This window comes from Pristiophorus japonicus, chromosome 8, assembly GCF_044704955.1.
Source record: "Pristiophorus japonicus isolate sPriJap1 chromosome 8, sPriJap1.hap1, whole genome shotgun sequence".
NCBI lineage: Eukaryota > Metazoa > Chordata > Chondrichthyes > Pristiophoridae > Pristiophorus > Pristiophorus japonicus.
Genome location: NC_091984.1, coordinates 57,039,932 through 57,060,924, shown reverse-complemented (window position 1 = coordinate 57,060,924; position 20,993 = coordinate 57,039,932). Strand labels below are relative to the sequence as shown.

The following is a 20,993-nucleotide window of genomic DNA, read 5'->3' as shown; positions in this document are numbered from 1 at the left end:
CACTCGCTGAATTCCACTGGGGAGATGATGCCCTCGCATTGCAGCCTGTCCAGCTCGATTTCCACTCTCTCCCTCATCATGTGAGGTACCGCTCGCGCCTTGTGTGAATGGTTCGTGCCTCTGGGACCAAGTGGATCCGCACCTTCGCCCCAGAAAAGTTTCCAATGCCTGGTTCAAAAAGGGAGGGAAATTTGTGAAGAACCTGGGTACATGAGGCCTCATCGACATGTGATAGCGCTCAGATGTCATCCCAGTTCCAGCGGATTTTTCCCAGCCAGTTCCTTCCAAGCAGTGTGGGGCCATCGCCCGGGACAATCCAGAGTGGCAGTTCGTGCACCATGCCCTCGTAGGTGACCTTGACCATGGCGCTGCCCAGGACAGTGATGAGCTCTTTGGTGTATGTTCTCAGTTTCATGTGGATGGGGCTCAGGGCTGGTTTGAGTGCCTTGTTGCACCACAGTCTCTCAAACATCTTTTTACTCATGATGAATTGGCTAGCGCCAGTGTTCAGTTCCATGGGTAAGCCATTCAATTTTACATTTAGCATTATAGGTGGACATTTCGTCGAAAATGCGTGCATCCCGTGTACTTCAGCACCTGCCTCCTCTCTCTGAGGCTCGAAATTGCTTTGATCCACCATGAACTGATCTTCCTCTGCCACGTGGTGGTTAGCAGGTTTTGCAGAGCTTGCATCTCATCTGCAAGCTCGTTGGAGGTGCCCCATTGTTCCACAGCTCTTGCAAACATACCCTTTGAAGTGGCATGAATAGGCTGAATGGAAGCCTCCACAACGCCACCAAGGTGTGAATTGCCTTGCATTCATCCTTTGTTGCGGACTCTGAGTAATCTGAGTCACCTGAGGCCTGCTGGCAGTTGCAGACTCGTGGTTTCTGCCCTGTACATTTCTGCTCGCAAACACAGTTCCAGTTAATTTATGAACATTGCTAGCACTTGTGTGCTGAGAGATTTGTTTGGTGTTTTCACTGGTGGACATAAACGCCTGTGCTATCGCAATGGCCTTACTGAGGGTCGGTGTCTCTACAGTCAAAAGTTTTCGTAGGATGGTCTCGTGGCCAATGCCCAGTACAAAAAAGTCTCTGAGCATCTGCTCCAGGTAGCCATCGAACTCACATTGTCCTGCAAATTGCCTTAGCTCGGCGACGTAGCTCGCCACTTCTTGACCTTCAGATTGCTGGCACGTGTCGAACCGATACCTCGGCATCAGCACGCTCTCCCTCGGGTTAAGATGCTCCCAAACCAGTTACACAGCTCCTCATACAACTTATCTGTGGGTTTCACCGGAGCCAGAAGATTCTTCATGAGGCTGTTGGTCGGTGCCCTGCAGACGTGAGGAGGAACGCTCTCCTTTTTGCAGCACTCCCTTCTCCATCCAGCTTGATGGCTAAAAAGTACTGGTCTAGCCATTCGACATAGGCTTCCCAGTCCTCACCCTCCGAGAGCTTCTCCAGGATGCCCACAGCTTGCTGCATCTTTGCGTTGGATTCGTATACTCGTCGCCAGTTATTGTGTTCCTAACACAGATGAGACTGCACATAGGGAGGTTAAAGTAACAGTGACCTCGGTCTTTATTAAGACACTCCAGAATGCTGGGATCCCTTGGGACTTCAGGGGATGCACTCCCTGGTGGCGGAACATGGGAGTGCATACTTTACAGATACACAACACAGGTCAGTGAAAGATTTGACCAAAAGAAATGGTGGTACCCCTACTGAATTTCAGCCCAGTTTAGCTCACTCAAAGTAGAGTGGAGAAAGAGGGAACAACAGAGGCAGAAGACCTGAGGAACAGGAAGGAATGTAAAGCTGGAGGTGGATTTCGGGTGAGGTTGTCCATGGAGGGATTTTCAGACTAAGTTTTTAAATTCGATGTGTTGGGAGACAAAAATCCACTGTCAGCCAACAAGTTCACAGGTAATAGATGAGAGGGGATTTGAGCTAAAGAAGATGTATAGTTTTGGATGTTGGAATTTGTGATGGTTGGGATGCTGATGAGAAAGAAGGACGTTGAAGAAATCAAGGTTTACCTAAAGCACAAATAAAAGCTGTAGTGGTAAGAGTGAGGTAGGCATGGAAGTGTTGCAAAGGTGGAAGTAAATAGTCCTGGTGATGGATCGGATACAAGGTTTGAAACTCAGTTGCGGGTCCAGCAAAGAAGTGTTCCAGTCTTGTTCAGCATGAGTCAGCTGGCAAGGAAGCAGAATTTTTGGTAGGATGGAAACAATGGCTTTTTCCCGAGATGATATTTCTAGCTCATTCACGACTTAATTAAGGTATGAAAAAGGATAGGGAAAAGACCATCTGATCTATCAAGACATAAAGCAGCATCAAGTGCACTCAACCTGCACTGTCACCTACCACCTCCACCAACTAATCTGGGGAGAGGCAAGAAAACAAGAGGGAAGGAGGAGGAAATTGAGCAAATGCAAGAAAAAAAAATTAGGAAAATTCTATCCCGAACGAGTGCACTGCTCATTAAAAAAAATTTCACTCTTGTTTTCAGGCAGCCTGCTTGCTCATACCTGATGGTGGGGAGACAGTCAAATGCATTGGCCAGCTTCCCATGGAAGGCAGGGATGATTGACACACCACACTACAATTCCAGCTGATTGTGATCTCAGAAGGCCGAGCGGCACGTGACCCTCCCGCAGACGCTTCCTTCCGTGTTTTGGTGGAGAGCGTGGAATACCCGCGCGAGGCAGGGAGCGGGCGGAGCGTCGAGCGCGAGCACCAGAACCAGAGAGAGGAAAAAAAACTGCGGCGGCGGTGATATAAACAACAACAACAACAACCCGTCGGAAATACATTCGGTTCACCCACACAACTCGAGAGAGAGAGAGAAGAAAAGACAAGACAACAGCTCAAACCACTCCAGCGAGGGTCCGACGCTGAGCGTTTGCCGTCTGCCCGATCCTTCCCCTCGGAGGTAGGCAGCCAATGTTGTGAGTCTGCAGCCTGCTTTGTCGCCATTTTGGCCCAGTGTTTGTTGTTATTATCATCGTGCGCTTCAGCAGCCGCCTTACGCCGTCCGCTGCCATGTATTGTCGGATTTTATGACCCAAATGTAAAATATTTAATTATGTATCTATTTTCCCTGCGCTGCGCGGGGGTTTGTCAGTTTTTTTTTCTGTCGTGATATTTGTTCAGTGGCCTAAAACTTGCATCTAGTGTTTGTTTGTCGACAGCTCATTTACGCACCGCAATGTGGATTGTTTTTTTAAATTAAAAAAAATACAACATGTTTCGCGCTGTTTAAATTATTCAGTGTCGGAATCTGCTTTTGAATAATACTCGTTTTCTTTTGACGTTGGATATGCTCACGACTTGTTTGTTCGGACTTCTTAAGCATTGTTACTGAAAAGGCAGGAAGCTCCACTTCAGATTCCTTTTTTTTCTTCAGTGTGAAATAACGTGAACAAAACGTTTGAGACCAGGCTGCTGGTTCTCGTTTGTGTGCTTAGCCACCCACGGCTGCCATTTCTCGTACCTGTAGTGTGGAATATTATCTCACACCCAAGACCTCACTTTCCTCGTGCGAAGGATCCGAAATCATACAAACTAATGTTACTAGATGTTTTTGTGTGGTGTCATAATTCACTGGTAACTTAGTCGTGTTCATTTGCTTGGATCGGGTATCAATTATATTGACAAATCTTCGTACTTCATGTAAGTTTTATTCCACTTGCATTATTATCTGCTTCTATGCCACCAATACGTTAACTTGAATTGAATCCAAATTGAATTAATTTCAATATACATTTCTTAATTTTTACTAACAACTTGCATTTATGGGAGTTGCAGGCAGCAATTTAGAATTGCACATGCTCTTGTCAAAAGACGAACCTATTGCATTTCCAGAGTGGTCCTGGGGTTGTTGACCTGGAAAATTTTGAATTTGTACACGCAGTCTGGTTTTTTTTTAACTCTAGTTTTTTAATGTAATAAAATTGTGTGGAAAATTCAAATAATTTCAGTTTATCAATATGCAATAGAGTATACGTCCTCAAAAGCTACCTCAATTTTCAGTCCCACTTGATGCACTCTAACCTGTCCTAATGGTTTATAGAACAATTCCTTTTCTAACTCATTTCTGATCGTATAGTCACTACTTTCTAGCCCTTTATGGAATCATTTTTTCCCTTTTAACTCAGTCACCCAAGTACAAAGAGGTTCTAAGTACAGAGAAGCACTCTTATTCATCTTCTCGCTGCTGTTTCTAGCTGCCGTACCTGATGTTGTTGCCCTGCTGTGGGAGCAAACATTGCTATCTGCAATTCCCACCATGAAAAGTAACAGCACCACATATGAGCTGCAACAGGGATGTCGTGAGATTATCATGAAGCAGAATGGTCGGGATCTCCTGTTGGATTCTTTTGGGATGTCAATATATTTGCATATATTGCATACACTTGGATCGGCCCTGATTTATAAAGCACATTTAATGTAGGAGATGGGTAGCAAAGCAGTGGGATTGCGAGAGCAAGTTTCAGGTTGTAGGGTGTAGATTTTGCCACCAAGCTTAGGAATGGAAGGAGATGAATACAAAGGAGGCCAGAATTTGAAGAGTGAAAGGTTCATATAGTCCTGGAGGAGGTTGCTGAGGCAGGGTGGAACAAGTCCATGGAGAGATTTGTAAATAAGGATGAGAATTCTGATGTAAATGCTTTGGAGGACTCGGAGGCATTGGACGATCGCGAGGATAACTGCGATGGAGAACGAGAACTTAGCGAGGGGTAGGATCATGGCAGTGCTGTTTTGGACAAGCTGGAGTTCACGTCTGGTGTAGCATGGGAGGTTGGTTAGTGTCTTAAAGTTGATTCTGGAGGTGATGACATGGTTTCAGCAATGGTGGGGATAGTGAGGTAAAGGCAGAAGTGGGAATCATATGGTGAGAATTGGTGGTCTTTGTGATGGATGTCGTATGCAGTTTAAAGCAAAACTAGATCAGTCAGTATACTGAGGTTACCTATTGTTCGGTTCACCTTGGATGACCAGCTTGGAGAGTGTGGAGTCAAACAATTTGGTCTTGTGTTTGAGGAACTGCTGGCTTGTCCACAACTTTGACATTGGATAAGCAGTCGGACAGCATGGTTGTGGAATTGAGGGTGATGACTGAGAATTAGAGCTTGCGTATTGCCAGCATGCATTGGGAAACTGACCCATTCACGTGGATAATGTATACAAAGAATAGGAAGAAGTCCAGACTCAAACCTTGGGTTACACACAAGGTGGTGGCCTGGGACAGTTGAGGGCAGAAATTATGCTCGGTGATGTGCTGGCTATGTCGGGATAAGTAGGAATAAAACCAAGTGAGGATGATGGCATAGATTAAGACCACAGAAGAGATGATGGAAGATGCTGGAGTGGTGAATCATGTTGGATGGAGGGATAATGTGCCATGGTTGCAATCTTAAAGGATATTGTTGGTGACTTAGATCAGGGTGGTGAAAGCATTGTGGAAACTGACAAAGATGTCTGAGTGATGCAAGCGATGACACCTCGCTGGGTGTCAATGATCTGATTGAGGACCTTTGGAGAAGAAAGGAGGTTAGAGATGGGCAGCAATTAGAGAGAATAGGAGGCGTTGGGGTTGGAATTTTCAAGCAGGGGATGATAATGGTTGGGAAAGCAGCACTCTAGGAGAAGGATCAGTTGATGGTGTCAGTAAGCATTGAGGTGACAAAATATAATTGTGTGATTGGGATGGGATTGAGGGTGCAGGTACGGTCTTCCAGAAGTAACTTCTGAGACTTGGCTGTATGGCCTTTTTTCTAATTTGTTGATTAATCTTGATGTATATGTTTAAATTAATAAAATAAATACTTGCATTTATATCGAGCCTTTCACGACCACCAGACTTCCCAAAGTGCTTCATAGCCAATTAAGTCCTTTTGAAGTGCAGTCACTGTTGTAATGTAGGAATGCTAAATTTAATGTTATATCAGGTCAACTTCTTGTGCAAAAAAACCTCCTCATATAGTTTTGGTGTAGGAGTATCCTTGGGCATTTGTGGACATGGATACCTAAATCCTGTTGCTCCTCCAACTCCTCGTCTCATAATTAAGAAAATATTCTGATTTGTCTTGCTCTGGTCCAAACCTTGCACTTCGCCACATTGAGCTCTTGTCAGCTATAGTTTTGCACGCCCACGCCGTATCATCTACAAATTTGAGTATGCAACTCCCTATTTATTCATTCAAATCATTGATGGTGAAAAATCAAGGCCCCAGTACAAATACCTGCGGAACTCCATTTGCCACATTCCGCGAATCAGAGAACAAACCCTTTATCCTTAAGCTCTGTCTCCTAGCTCCCAACCAATCACCAACTAGTGTCACAAGGTTACCTCCAATTTTGCGTGCTCTCATTTTTGATAATCTGTTAGGTGGAACCGTATCAAATTCCCTCTTGAAGTCCACATAGACAACATCCATAGACACTCCTCTGTCCATCATGTTCGTGACCTCCTCAAAAAAAAATCAACTGGATTATTCAGACATGACCTAACCTTCACAAATCCATGCTAATTCTCCTGGTCCAGCTGATAATTGTCCAAGTGCTCAGCCACTCTGTCTCCGAGGATAGATTCCAGTAAATTCTGCATAATTGATGTCTTGGCTGAAGACATTTGCAAACACTTTTAGCCATGTCTCTTGTACTTGGATACTGTGGTCCACCATGGTTGAGGATGGGGATGTCCATACTGCCTCTTTCTCTGAACTGGTTGCCGACCAGCATTCTCAACTATTGCTGTTCTTGGCATGCCCTATATATTCGGCATAGAACCTGGGGTTGTCTCCTGGCTAGACTATGGCTGTTCACAATCCTGCTACCACAGTGCCTCATGGATTCACAGTTTTGGCCTGCTGAATCTACCTTTAGTCTGTCTCACAGCACGGTGGTTTTCCGACATTACAACAGTGATTACACTCAAAGTATTTCATTGGCTGTTAAGCACTTTGAGATGCCTGGTGGTCGTGAAAGACTCGATATAAATCCAAGTATTTCTTTCTTTAATGACATGCTACACCATGGAAGATATCCTCATGGTGTAGATGAGAGTTTATTTTCACAAGGGTGGGTGATGATTACTTTTACCAATGCAATCTTAAACATATATGCCTATGACATGAAGGCAAATGAAAATGAAGTCAACAAAGTTACTTCCTCATGTTGTTTTCTCACCACTGGACAGGCTGAGTCTGGCAGCTCTATCCTTAAAGACTGAGCCTGCTTAGTCAATGGTGGTACTGACAAGTCAAAATCTCGATAGTAGACATTGAAATCCCTCAGCCAGAATCTGTTCTGTTGTTTCCCTTGCAGCTTCCTCCATGTAGTGTTCAACCTGTAGGAGTACTGATTTGTCAGTTATGGGGGGTGGGGAGCTATATAGTGATCAGCAGGAGGTTTCTTTGTTTGGGACCTGCAGCCATGAGCCATTGTAGAATCTGGAGTCAATTTTGAGTCTTTGGGCCACTGATTATACTGATATGCTGGTGGGAAGGATATACCCAGGAGTTTGAGATATTGGGTGATATAATTATGTCATGTTGTTAATTGTTCAGTCTACGAAACAGCTTTCCCAACTTGGGCACCAGTCCCCAGTTCTCTTGGTGAGGGGAACTTTGCAGGGTCAACAGGGTTCAGATTGCCTTTGCATTATCCTGATATACCTGGATCAGTGCAATTTTCTTACTGTAGTTTGTAGTGGTTGTTAATGACTGGTGGATTTGCAGGTTTACTTTAGAGGGCACTAAGAGTTAGCCACATATTGTGGGACTGGAGTGATGTGTTGGCCAGGCTAGATAGGCTCCTTTCCCTGAAGGACGTTAGTGAACCAGTTAGGGTTATCTGATTTATTGAATTCTTTTTCGCGTGCTCTCGCTCGCTCTCTCCACCCCTCTCACACTCTTTCCTATTTGTGCACTCTTTTCCTGCCCTCATGCTCTTACTCTCGCCCATTACCTGTGTGCTCTCCCCCTCCCCTGCTCTCGATAAACCTGTGGCCACACCTGCCTGTTCAGGTAGATGTAAAAAATCCCATAGTACTATAAGAACAGGGAAATGCTCCTGTTCTGGCCAACATTTATTCCTTCAAGCAATACCTCCTAAATATTTGATAATTTATCTATTTGCTGTTTGCAAGATCTTCCTGTGCACAAATTGGCTGTTCTGTTCACCTGCAAAATGAAAGTGATGACGCATCAAAAGCAATGAATTTACTGTGAAGTACTTTCGCCATGTCCTGAGGACAAGAAAGGCACTTGAATGGATGTGCGTTACTTCCTTCTTCCCTTCCTTTGAGTGCCAAAAACTATTTATTTTCCACAAATTAATGTGGCGACATATGTCCAGTATTTAGGTTACTACATACAACAAAACCCTCTTCACTTTCTTCTAGTTTGAAAAGTGGAAAATTGAACAATCTATTTTGATTTGGGTTATAAATTATAGTACAGGTTTATTAACAATAACAGATAAGCAGTGGCAAAGGTAGTACAGTTTGCTCGCTTTTTACAGAACTTTTGACTTGTGCTATCTCCTCGTTTATGAAATAAAAAAAGGTGGAACGCTCAGCTGTTTCTACTGATACTAAATTCAGATTTGTGTCTGTTATAATTTGCACGTGGGGTTTGATCAGGTCCACAGAGTTTCCAGCCATTAACCTGATAACTGTAAAGGAACTGGTAAACGAGGAGCACCATTCCTGGGACATGCTTTCTATTCTGTTCAAAGTTAGCCAGCACCAAAATATGTGCCTTCAATTTGATGAAGCTGTCAACATGACACCGAGGAAGCTTGCTGGTCTAGGTCCACATTTCTTGGTGGGTCAGAAGATTGAAATTGAAAAGCTTGACACTTCCAGGGATCATATTAAACAGTTTCTAGCATTTTTGGATGGACTGTAAAGCTTTCATACAACTATTTTAAGTTCTGATAAGTAATCAAGTGCCCCCTGATTAAAGGGGGAGGGACACTCCAAAAACTTTTCAAGTGCCCCCTTGTTTATTTTTGTGCTTTTTTTGAGGGCACTAAAACATACATTATACAAGGGACCCTTGGCTAAAAGCGGGGGGCGGGCATGAAAACTGGCACAATAAACAAATTAAACTTTAGACAAAAATCATCAAATTCAAATTTGGCTGCCGGGGATGATGATGCACTCCAGTCCCTCCGGTGCACACCTCTCATGGAAGACCGCAAGCGTGCGGGTGGACACCACTTGCTCCATCTCCAGGGACACCCTGGCTTAGATATAACTGCAGAAGAGGCAGGCAGTCAGGCTGAACGACCCCCTCAACTGCCCGCTGCCTGGACCGGCTGATGGCCCCCTTGGCCATGCCCAGGAGTAGTCCTACGAGGAGGCCTTCCGACCTGCCCGCTGCCCTCTGCACAGGGTGCCCAAAGATCAGGAGTGTGGGACTGAAGTGCAACCAGAATTTGAGGAGCAGCCCCTTCAAATATTGGATTAGGGGCTGCAACCTCGTACATTCGATTAAAAACATGGAACACTGACTATTCTAGACCGCAGAAATTGCAGGCGGCCTGGGAACCTGTGAACCGACTTTAAAAACTTGCTGCACGGGAGTGCTGTGTGCAACTCACTCAAGGCCAAGTCCCCAATAAATAGAGGGAGGACTCCCACGTAGATTGCACTCCATGGGGATCCCCGCCACCTCCGGATGGCAAGATGGTGTGCCATGGCGTTTCTGGACGGCAGACGAGGATGGCAAGGTGGAAAGTGTGCAAGAGCAAAGACTTTCCTACAACTCTTGAGTAAACAAAACAAACATTAGATCAAGTGCCCCCCGACCTGGGGGACACTACAAACATTTCACAAGGCCCTTTTTTTTTTGGTGATTTTTGTGGGTTTTTTTTGGGGTTTTTTGGGGCACTAAAATCAGTTTTTTTTTTCAAGTGCCCCCTATAAAAGGGGAGGGGGACACTAAAAACCCCGGCAATTAAAACTAATTAAACTTTAAAACATAAAATCAAATAAGACTTTCCTACATCTTTAAATCAATGGTAGCAGCTGTCGGGTTCAAATAGGTTGGATTGCCTTGTAAAAGCATGAGCGAAAACCCAGAACTTGCGATCTGTGAAGGTTCATCTTGACAGATCGTATGAACCGAAAGTAAAATCACTTTAGCTGGAGCAGAGTTAGGCTATTTGCCCAACTACGACCCAGCAAATGCCAATGAAACCCTTATGGCTGGTAAAAGCTTTCAGCAGTGTAAGGGTTCATATAAATGTTAAATCAAAAAAATTTTAAATAAAAAAAAAATCATCCTCACATTTAAAACTAGTTTATGTAAATTTTGGCATGGATTAAAATGTTTAAAATTATTTTTCAAAAATTTAATTTTTATTGTAAATGCTTCATTAAAGAGACTTTTAATTCAAGGTAAAAATGGAAACATTTATTTTTATTTCAGTTGTGTAAATTTTTTAATTCTTTGGGGATATATGCCAATTGAGATTCCCTTTGTAAATTGAATCCCCATAAGCATATGCGGAATCCTCCTTTCTGATAGGAGAACCTGGCCCACATAATCACAGGGACACTTCCAAAACCGCCTGTGTCACTGGAATCTGTGGGCCTTTACTACAGGCGTTGCCTGCAGGCCCAGGACCCGAAGTCTCTGAAGCCTGGGAGCCAGCAGATAGGTTGGATTTTTTTCCAGGATGGAGGCGTACGCCGGAGATACCGCAACTTCCAGCCTAATAACACACACCTGCTTACTTCAGTGCAGCAACCTGTAGATGTGATATCCTTAACATTTGATTTCTAATCATACCATCAGGAAGTGGGCTAGTTTCCCAATGCTTTGATGTTAACACGAGATCCACGAATAAAAAAAAAAGTGTCCATCACACTTCACTGTTTCACTTTGTCACACATGGCGGGCGGGGGGAATAATTTTCTGCTTGTTTACATAGAAAACATAGAAACATAGAAAATAGGTGCAGGAGTAGGCCATTCGACCCTTTGAGCCTGCACCACCATTCGAAAAAATCATGGCTGATCATTCCCTCAGTACCCCTTTCCTGCTTTCTCTCCATACCCCATGATCTCTTTAGCCGTAAGGGCCATATCTAACTCCCTCTTGAATATATCCAATGAACTGGCATTAACAACTCTCTGCGGCAGGGAATTCCACAGGTTAACAACTCTGAGTGAAGAAATTTCTCCTCATCTCAGTCCTAAATGGCCTATCCCTTATCCTAAGACTATGTCCCCTGGTTCTGGACTTCTGCAACATCAGGAACAATCTACCCGCATCTAACCTGTCCCGTCCCGTCAGAATCTTGTATGTTTCTATGAGATCCCCTCTCATCCTTCTAAACTCCAATGTACAAAAGCCCAGTTGATCCAGTCTCTCCTATATCAGTCCGGCCATCCCTGAAATCAGTCTGGTGAACCTTCGCTGCACTCCCTCAATAGCAAGAGCGTCCTTCCTCAGATTAGGAGACCAAAATTGAACACAATATTCCAGGTGAGGCCTCACCAAGGCCCTGTACAACTGCAGTAAGACCTCCCTGCTCCTATACTCAAATCTCCTCGCTATGAATGCCAACAGACCGTTTGCCGCCTTTACCGCCTGCTGCACCTGTATGCCAACTTTCAATGACTGATGAACCATGACACGCAGGTCTCGTTGCACCTCCCCGTTTCCTAATCTGCCACCATTCAGATAATGATCTGTCCTCGCGTTTTTGCCCCCAAAGTGGATAACCTCACATTTATCCACATTATACTCCATCTGCCATGCATTTGCCCACTCACTAACCTGTCTAAGTCACCCAGCCTCTTAGCGTCCCCCTCACAACTCAGACCGCCACCCAATTTAGTGTCCTCTGCAAACTTGGAGATATTACACTTAATTCCTTCATCCAAATCATTGATGTATATTGTAACGAGCTGGGGTCTCAGCACTGAGCCCTGCGGCACTCCATTTGTCACTGCCTGCCATTCTGAAAAGGACCCGTTTATCCCGACTCTCCTTCCTGTCTTCCAAACAGTTCTCTATCCACGTTGGTATATTACCCCCAATACCATGCGCTTTGATTATGCACACCAATCTCTTGTGTGGGACCTTGTCAAAAGCCTTTTGAAAGTCCAAATACACCACATCCACTAGTTACATCCTCAAAATTTCACAAGATTTGTCAAGCATGATTTCCCCTTAATAAATCCATGCTGACTTGGACTGGTCCTGTCACTGCTTTCCAAATGCGCTGCTATTTCATCTTTAATAATTGATTCCAACATTTTCCCCACCACTGATGTCAGGCGAACCGGTCTATAATTACCTGCTTTCTCTCTCTCTCCCTTTTTTAAAAAATGGGGTTACATTAGCTACCCTCCAGTCCATAGGAACTGATCAAGAGTCGATAGACTGTTGTAAAATGATCACCAATGCATCCACTATTTCTAGGGCCACTTCCTTAAGTACTCTGGAATGCAGACTATCAGGCCCCGGGGATTTATCGGCTTTCAATCCCATCAATTTCCCTAACACAATTTCCCGCTAATCAGGATATCCTTCAGGTCCTCCTTCTCACTAGACCCTCGGTTCCCTAGTACTTTCGGAAGGTTATTTGTGTCTTCCTTCGTGAAGATAGAACCAAAGTATTTGTTCAACTGGTCTGCCATTTCTTTGTTCCCCATTATAAATTCACCTGAATCTGACTGCAAGGGACCTACTTTTGTCTTCTCAAAGAAACTTCTGCAGAAACATAACATACCCTATGATTTACCTCAATTTACTTATTTACAGCAATACGATCTTGTAACCTTAGGAGATAGGCCAGGTTACATATAGATTCCCTTTAGGAGCATACTGCATTGTGTGCAACATGGCATAATACTCCTGTCCTTAAAAGGCACTGTATTTATCAATATACTATGAGCAATACTGTGGAATATCCACTAAGATATATGTTGCATTTACATTTATACTAGGAAGAAAGAAAGAAAGACTTGCATTTATATAGTGCCTTTTATGACCTCCTGGATGTTTCAAAGTGCTCTACAGCCAATGAAGTACTTTTTCAAGTGTAGTCACTCTGGTAACTTGGGAAACGCGGTAGCCAATTTGTGCACAACAAGCTCCCACAAATAACAATGTGATAATGACCAGATAATCTGTTTTTGTGATGGATTGAGGGATAAATATTGGCCAGGACACCGGGGATAACTCCCCTGCTTTTTTTCAAATAGTGCCATGGGATCTTTCACATACATCTGAGGGCAGATTTGGTTTAACATCTCATCCCAATGATGGCACCTCTGACAGTGCAGCACTCTTTCAGTACTGCACTGGGGTGTCGGCCTCGATTTCTGTGCTTAAATCCCTGGAGTGGGACTTGAACCTATAACCTTCTGACTGCAAGAGAGAGTGTACACAGCGACACAGCCACTGAGCCACAGCTGACAATATACAGATACGTATAGTTACTGAACTATTCTTGCATTGAATTTGGGTAATTTGGCAGTTTCTTTCCTTAACCTGTAAGCCCATTAATTTCACAGCGTTTTCTGGTACATTCTGTATGTTCTTTTCCATGACTGTACTGAACTTCACTGCTAAGTTGCATAGCCATTCATTTTGAATGTAATTGGAGAGTGATACTGCTTTTCATAGTAGGAACAAGGTTCTACAAAATTCCAATTTGCCAACTAACCAGAGATGAGTTACTATACTTTTCAACTTTCATGAGCTGAAGCTCAAAACATTTTGCTAGGTTGCTAATAGCAGATATATCTTTTGTGTTACATCTGATCCTTTTGTGGTTATGTGCAGCTCCTATCTCACCGAGTACCTGTAACTGACTGATTTCTTGTCTGTAATGAAGGATGACTTTTTTTTATGATTGGCTTTCTCTAATTGAAGTTAAAATAATTATTTCTGGTAGATTACTTTTTTTTCTTAGAAAAAATGGTTTCTTCAGGTCTAGTATTTCTCAGTCACTCTAATTTAATCCTTGTATATTTTTCCTTGTCTTGGTCAACGGTTTTGGAACAGCCTGAAGGCAGGTTGAGTGGTGTCATTTATTATGTTCATTCAAGTGACAATTCATTTCATGGACTAGTCTTGATTGCCTGAGGGGATTGGAGAGGAATTTTCCTGATTTTTTTTTCACTTATTGGCGCTGGCTTTTTTAGGGTTTTTTGTCTCCCAAGCGATTACATACCTGCGGGTGTTTAGGAATGGTCGTGTCATGATGCTCCAGGCATCATGAGTGTCGGGCAACTGGATGGACCAACTGGTCTTCACCTGCCTGTCATTTTTGGATGTTTGTAATCTCAGACTCTCGTATCCACTGTAACATATAAGATGTGGGTGTACCCATTAATTTCTCTACATGGTAAGTTTCTAATTTCATCCGTGCCTTTGTGGAGGCCAGCTTTTTATCTCCAAATTATGTCATGGCTGGAATATGGTGCATTCACGGGGAAATCTGAAGGATGGTTGTCATTTAAAAAAAAAAAAAAATGTTTCTTTTAACCATTATGTTTTGCATCTACGTTTGTCAGGAACAAGTCTGTGTTGCTTTTGTCATCCTGAGGCTTCTACGAGGAACAAACATTTTTAATGAAACTAAATCTGGGCATAAGACAATATTACCAAAAAACTTCCTATAATACAATCGTACTGAAATTGTCAAGAATAATTTCATGGGTATGGCGATTGCTTTTCTGGTCCTGTACTTAATTCATTTAATACAAGTGATAATGATGTATTGATAAAGCATTACTTATATAAGAACATAAGAATTAGGATCAGGAGTGGGCCATTTGGCCCCTCAAGCCTGCTCTGTCATTCAATAAGAATATGGCTGATCTTCTACCTCAACTCCACTTTCCTGCACTATTCCAATAATCCTTTGATTCCCTTAATATTCAAAAATCTATCGATCTCTGTCTCAAACGACTGAACATCCACAGCCCTCTGGGACAGAGAATTCCAAAGATCCACCACCCATTGAGTGAGAGAATTTCTCCTCATCTCAGTCCTAAATGGCCGGTCCCTTATTCTGAGTGTGCTCCTTGGTTCTCGATACTCCAGCCAGGGGAAACATCCTCCCTGCATCTACCTTGTCAAGCCCTGGAAGAATTTTGTATATTTCACTGAGATCACCTCTCAGTCTTCTAAAACTCTAGAGAATATAGGCCTAGTCTACTCAATCTTTCCTCATTGGACAATTCCCCCCCATCCTAGGAATCAGTTTGGTGAACCTTCATTGCACTCATTCCATGGCAAGAATATCCTTCCTTAGGTAACGAGACCAAAACTGTACAAACTTTGAATTTCAAGTTTCCTTATTGCAGCTGCTTAATTTAGCAAATTTTGGTAGCACACTGTCAAGACAGCTATCCAGAACTAATGTTCGAAGTGGTAGCATTGTTTAACTTCACTTTATACAACACAAAGAAAAATACATTAAGTTAAATTTTCATGTTTGTCAAGTTAATGTGGAAGGAAAGCTTTCCTAAAAAAATAATCTGCCTCCAGGCTGATCCAAAACCATTGACTTAAGATAAGGGACACCAAGGGCTAAATTACGAGGAGCGATTGCACAAATTAGGGTTGTATTCCGTGGAATTTAAATGGTTAAGGAGTGATCTGATCAAAGTTTTCAAGATATTAAAGGGAACAGATAGTTTCTCTGTCTACCCTATTTCCGCCCGGAATATGCTTGAGGGGCTCAATGGTCTACACCTGTTCCTATGTGCATATGTTACAGTTTTATTGTTTTTGCTTGGTGTTTGAATGCCCTAAAGATAATGGGATAGAATTTCTGTCGGGTTTATTCGAAAGTGATGTCAGCATATACAGATGATTTGAACTTGGTTGGGCACAGGCAGCACAATCTTTAAATTCGATGAAACACTGAGGAGGATTGTTAAATACTTCAGGAAGACATCTACAAGTTAGAGGATTGGGCAGTCAGGTGGCAGATGCCATTTAATGAGGAGAGATGTGAGGTAACTGATTTTGGGAGGGATAAACAAGGAATAGGAGTATACCCTCAATGGAAAGACAGTGAAATGTGTCGATGCACAGAAAACTTGGGATTCAAATACATAATTCCTTGCAGGTAGATAAAGTCATACATATAATGGCATTTTATGTTTTCTGAATAGAGGCCGAAAGTAATAGATTTGTACACAGCAATAGTTACCCACAGTTAGAGTACGGTGCACAATTTCTGGGCTCCCCATGATAGAGTGTTAGAGTCATGGTGAGCACAAAGTGTACATTTAGCAAGATTATGCCAGGAATGGTTTTGAAAGACTTGAGATAACTGGACAACTTCCATTAAAGAAGAGAAGGCTACAATAACAACGAAAATTATTGTAGTGCCATTAACATTGTAAAACCTCCCAAGGTTGTTCACAAGAATATCAAACAAAATTTGACACCAATCCACATAGAGATATTGGGGCAGATGAGGAGTCGGTTTTATGGAGTGCCTTAAAGGAGGAAAAAGAGGTTTAGGGAGGGAATTCCTGAGCTTAGACCGTGGCAGCTGAAGGCATGACCGGCAATGGTGGAGCCACTAAAATCGGGGATGCTCAAGAGGCTAATATTGGAGGAGTGCAGAGCTCTCTGAGGACGATAGAGCTGGAGGAGATTAGAGATAGGGAGGCGCGAGGCCATGGAGAGATTTGTAAAAAGTTGCTTAACCGGGAACCAATGTAGGTCAGAGAACACAGGTGCAATGGGTGACCAGGATCTAGTGTGAGTTGGCATGCGGGCAGCAGAGTTTTGGATGACCTCAAGTTTACAGAAGGTAGCATGAGGGAAGGCAGCCAGGAGTGCATTAGAATAGTCGAGTCTAAAGGTAACAAAGGCATGGATGGGGTTTTCAGCAGCAGATGAGCTGAGGCAGGGGCAGAGATGGATGATGTTACGGAGGTGGAAATGGGTAGTCTTCGTGATAGCGCAGATATGTGGCCGGCAGCTCATCAGGGTCAAATACAACACCAAGGTTGTGAACAGTCTGGTTCAGCACCAGGCAGTTGCCAGGGAGATGGATGGAGTTATTGGCTAGCAATATTTAGCTGGAGGAAGTTTTTGCTTATTCATTGCTGGGTGTCGGACAAGCAGTCTGACAATTTAAAGACAGTGGAGGAGGTCAAGAGATGTGGTGAGGCAGAGCTGGGTATCTTCAACGTACATTTGGAAACTGACGCTGTGTTTTCGGGTGATGTCACCGAGGGGCAGCATGCAGATGAAAAATAGGGAGGGCCAGAATAGATCCTTGGTGAACACCAGAGGTAACGGTACGGGAGCAGGAAGAGATGTCATTGGAAAGAAAGACAGACTTGCATATTTATAGCGCTTTTCACGACCACCGAATGTCCCAAAGTGCTTTACAGCCAATGAAGTACTTTTTTGAAGTGTAGTCAATATTGTAATGTAGGAAACGCGGCAGCCAATTTGCACACAGCAAGCTTCCACAAATAGCAATGTTATAATGACCAGAAAACCTGTTTTAGTGATGTTGATTTCAGGGATATATATTGGCCAGGACACGAGGGATAACTCTCCTGCTCTTCGAAATAATTGAGAATTGTAAAATATTGTGCATTGCAAGAAAACAATGGGTGACTTACTGCATGTATTATGAAAGCGCAGTCGATCAGCCATGATCTTATTGAATGACAGAGCAGGCTCGAGGGGGGCTGGATGGCCGACTCTTGCTCCTATTTCTTATGTTCTTGTGTTCTATTTGCAGCCCTCGACACAATTGACCAGACCAACCTCCTCCAACGCCTCTCCTCTGTCGTCCAGCTGGGTGGAAATGCCCTTGCTTGGTTCCATTCTTGCCTATCAAATCATAGCCGGAGAAGTCCAGTGGCTTCTCTTCCCACTCTTGCACCGTTTCTCTGTCGTCCCTCAAGGATCAATACTTGACCCCCCTCCTATTTTTCATCTATATGCTGCTCCTCAGCGATATAATCCGAAAACAATATCAGGTTCCACATGTACGCTGATGACACTCTGCTCTGTCTCACCACCAACTCTCTGGACCCCTCCACTTTCTCTGATCTGTCACATTGCTTGTCCAACATCCAATATTGGATGAACAGAAATTTCCTCCCAACTAAATATTGGGAAGACTGAAGCCATTGTCTTTGGTCCCCACCACAAACTCTGTTCCATGGCCCCCATATCCATCCCTGGCAACCGTTCGCAACCTTACTGTTGTGTTTGACCCTGAGCTGAGCGTCTGACCACTTATCTGCACTGTCACCAAGACTGCCTACTTCACCTCTGTAATATCACCTGACTCCGCCCCGTCTCAGCTCATCTGCTGCTGAAACCCTCATCCATACCTTTGTTACCTTTTAGACTTGACTATTTCAATGCTCTCTTAGTAGGCCTCACATCTTTCACCCTACAGTAACTAGTGAACATCCAAAAGTCTGCTACCCATATCTTAATTCGCACCAAGTCTCGTTCATCTCTCACCCCTGTGCTTGCTGACCTTCACTGGCTCCCGGTCCGACAACTCCTCAGTTTTAAAATCCTTCTTTTCAAATCCCTCCATAGCCTTGCACCGCCTTATTTCTGCAACTTCCACCAGCCCGACAAGCCGTCGAGATCTCTGCACTCCTTAAATTTTAATCACGCTGCTAATTTTAATCACTCCACCATTGGCCCTAAGCTCTGGAATTGGCTCCCTAAATGTGTCTGCTTCTCTACCTCACTCCTCCTTTAAAATGCTCCTTAAAGCCTACCTCTTTGACCAAGCGTTTGGTTATCTGTCCTGATAATCTCCTGTGACTTGGTGTTAGAAATGCTTTTTATTGATATCACTTTTGTGTGCATTGGGACATTTAAATGTGCTCTATAAATGTAATTTATTGTTGTAGGGAGAAGAACGAAGCAACTGATCCCAGGTGTTGTAAAAATGAATTATGAAGTGAACGTGGGCCCTTCAGCTTTAAAAGGAGGCAATACCATCGAGATGTGCAAGATATTTACAGTATAGAAAAGCATTTCTTCATGGTATTCATTGAAAGTAGGACAAGTATTCCCAGGTCTGATGCAGAATAAAACTCCGTGCTCTGCAGCCTGACGTCAGAAGAACACTCAGCTGCACAAGCATACAATTTTTTCCATTTCCCACATCTATGTCCTTAGTGAGATTAGGGAGAGAAATTGACCTCCTTTGCACCTCCCTTTAACGCCTCCAGGGGCAATAACGGAGCGTGACCAGTTCCTGCGTTTTGGAGATTGTGACGCCATCTGTCGTTGGGAAAATGCTGGAGTCCATTATTTAGGAAGTAATAGCAGGACATTTGGCAAAGCATAATTCAATCAAGCAGAGTCAGCATGGTTTTATGAAAGGAAAATCATGTTCGACAAATTTGTTGGGAGTTCTTTGAAGATGTAACGAGCAGTGTGGATAAGGGGGAAACCAGTGGATGTTGTGTATTTGGATTTCCAGAAGGCATTCGATAAGGTGCCACATAAAAGGTTACTGCACAAGATAAAAGTTCACGGGATTGTGGTAATATATAAGCATGGATTGAGGATTGTTAACTAACAGAAAACATGGAGTTGGGATAAATGGGTCATTTTCCAATTGGCAAACAGTAACTAGTGGAGCGCTGCAGGAATTGGTGCTGGGGCCTCAACTATTTACAATCTATATTAATGACTTGGATGAAGGGACTGAGTGTAATGTAGCCAAATTTGCTGATACAAAGATGGGTGGGAAAGCAAATTGTGAGGAGGGGACACAAAATCTACAAATGGATATAGACAGGCTAAGTGTGTAGGCAAAAATTTGGCAGATGGAGTATAATGTGGGAAAATGTGAGGTTATCCACTTTGGCAGAAAAAAATAGAAAAGCAAATTATAATTTAAATGGAGAAAAATTGCAAAGTGCTGCAATACAGAGGGACCTGCGGGTCCTTGTGCATGAAACACAAAAAGTTAGTATGCAGGTACAGCAAGTAATCAGGAAGGCAAATGGAATGTTGGCCTTTATTGCAAGAGGGCTAGAGTATAAACGCAGAGAAGTCCTGCTGCAACTGTACGGAGAGAGCTGGGCTATTTGCCCAACTTCTGCCCAGTGTATGTCTGTGAAATTCTTGTGCCTGGTAAAAACGGGCATAAGGCTTGCTTTTACAGCGTAAGACTTTGATAACTTTTTATTTTTATGGTTTTTTAAAATCATTTATACATTAAAAAACCTGTACAAAAGGTTTATTTTTCGCCCCTTCAAAACACGTAAATTTATTTTTCAAAAAATAGTAAATTTTTGTGTTAAATATTTAATTTAATGTTTTAAAATTAATTTTAAATATATAATTATTTTTCTTTGAAGTGCAGATATATTTTGAGGGTTTTCCCACTCATGCTTATGGGTATTTGGGGATCCCTTTTATTGGTTGGGCCGGCCCGCGTGATCTCGGGCGCTTGCAAACCGTGTGCGCCCCTGGGATACGTGGGCCTCTACCTGTGGTATCCGGAGAGGCCCAGGACCATGAATCTCTGTACCTCCCGGACCACCAGGTACACGGGCATTTTATTTGCAGATTGGAGGCATTTCCCTGTGGGAAGCCTCGGACCGCAAATTCAGGGCAGGTAGCTATTTGCCTTGGATGAGCAATGTCCTGACCTTATATTTACCTTTCACCTATTTGAATCTGGACCTACTTGCCCTGTACCACATAGGAGCTCTTTATTTCAATATACACTCAAATGAAAGATGTACGAGTTTGCTCTTTGAGGGGGAGGAAAATCGCAAACAAATAATTACTCATCTCAAAATGATCATTGGTACCAAGAGGAGGATTCCAAAGAGGACCTTAATAAACCTCTTCCACTCCCTGTCTCCAAACTCTATGCATTCTTTATTGATCGTTAAAAGTTTATGCTTTCTGTTCTAATCATGGGATGTAAAACCCTAATTGGGCATTGCGCTTCATGAATGTATTTGGATTT

The 20,993-nt window shown here is 43.2% G+C and overlaps 1 protein-coding gene across 6 annotated transcripts in view; it reads left to right on the top strand.

Moving 5' to 3' along the window:
• Window positions 1-2,687: 2,687 nt before the first annotated feature.
• Window positions 2,688-20,993, top strand: part of gpbp1l1 (GC-rich promoter binding protein 1-like 1) — a 107,498-nt gene continuing 89,192 nt past the window's right edge. For 5 of the 6 annotated variants that reach the window (XM_070886826.1, XM_070886823.1, XM_070886824.1 and 2 more), the window contains exon 1: window positions 2,688-2,943. The gene's annotated coding sequence lies outside the window, so the exon portion shown is untranslated. Of the gene's footprint in view, window positions 2,960-20,993 lie in introns of all 6 variants that reach the window. The other variant, XM_070886822.1, reaches the window with a different exon arrangement.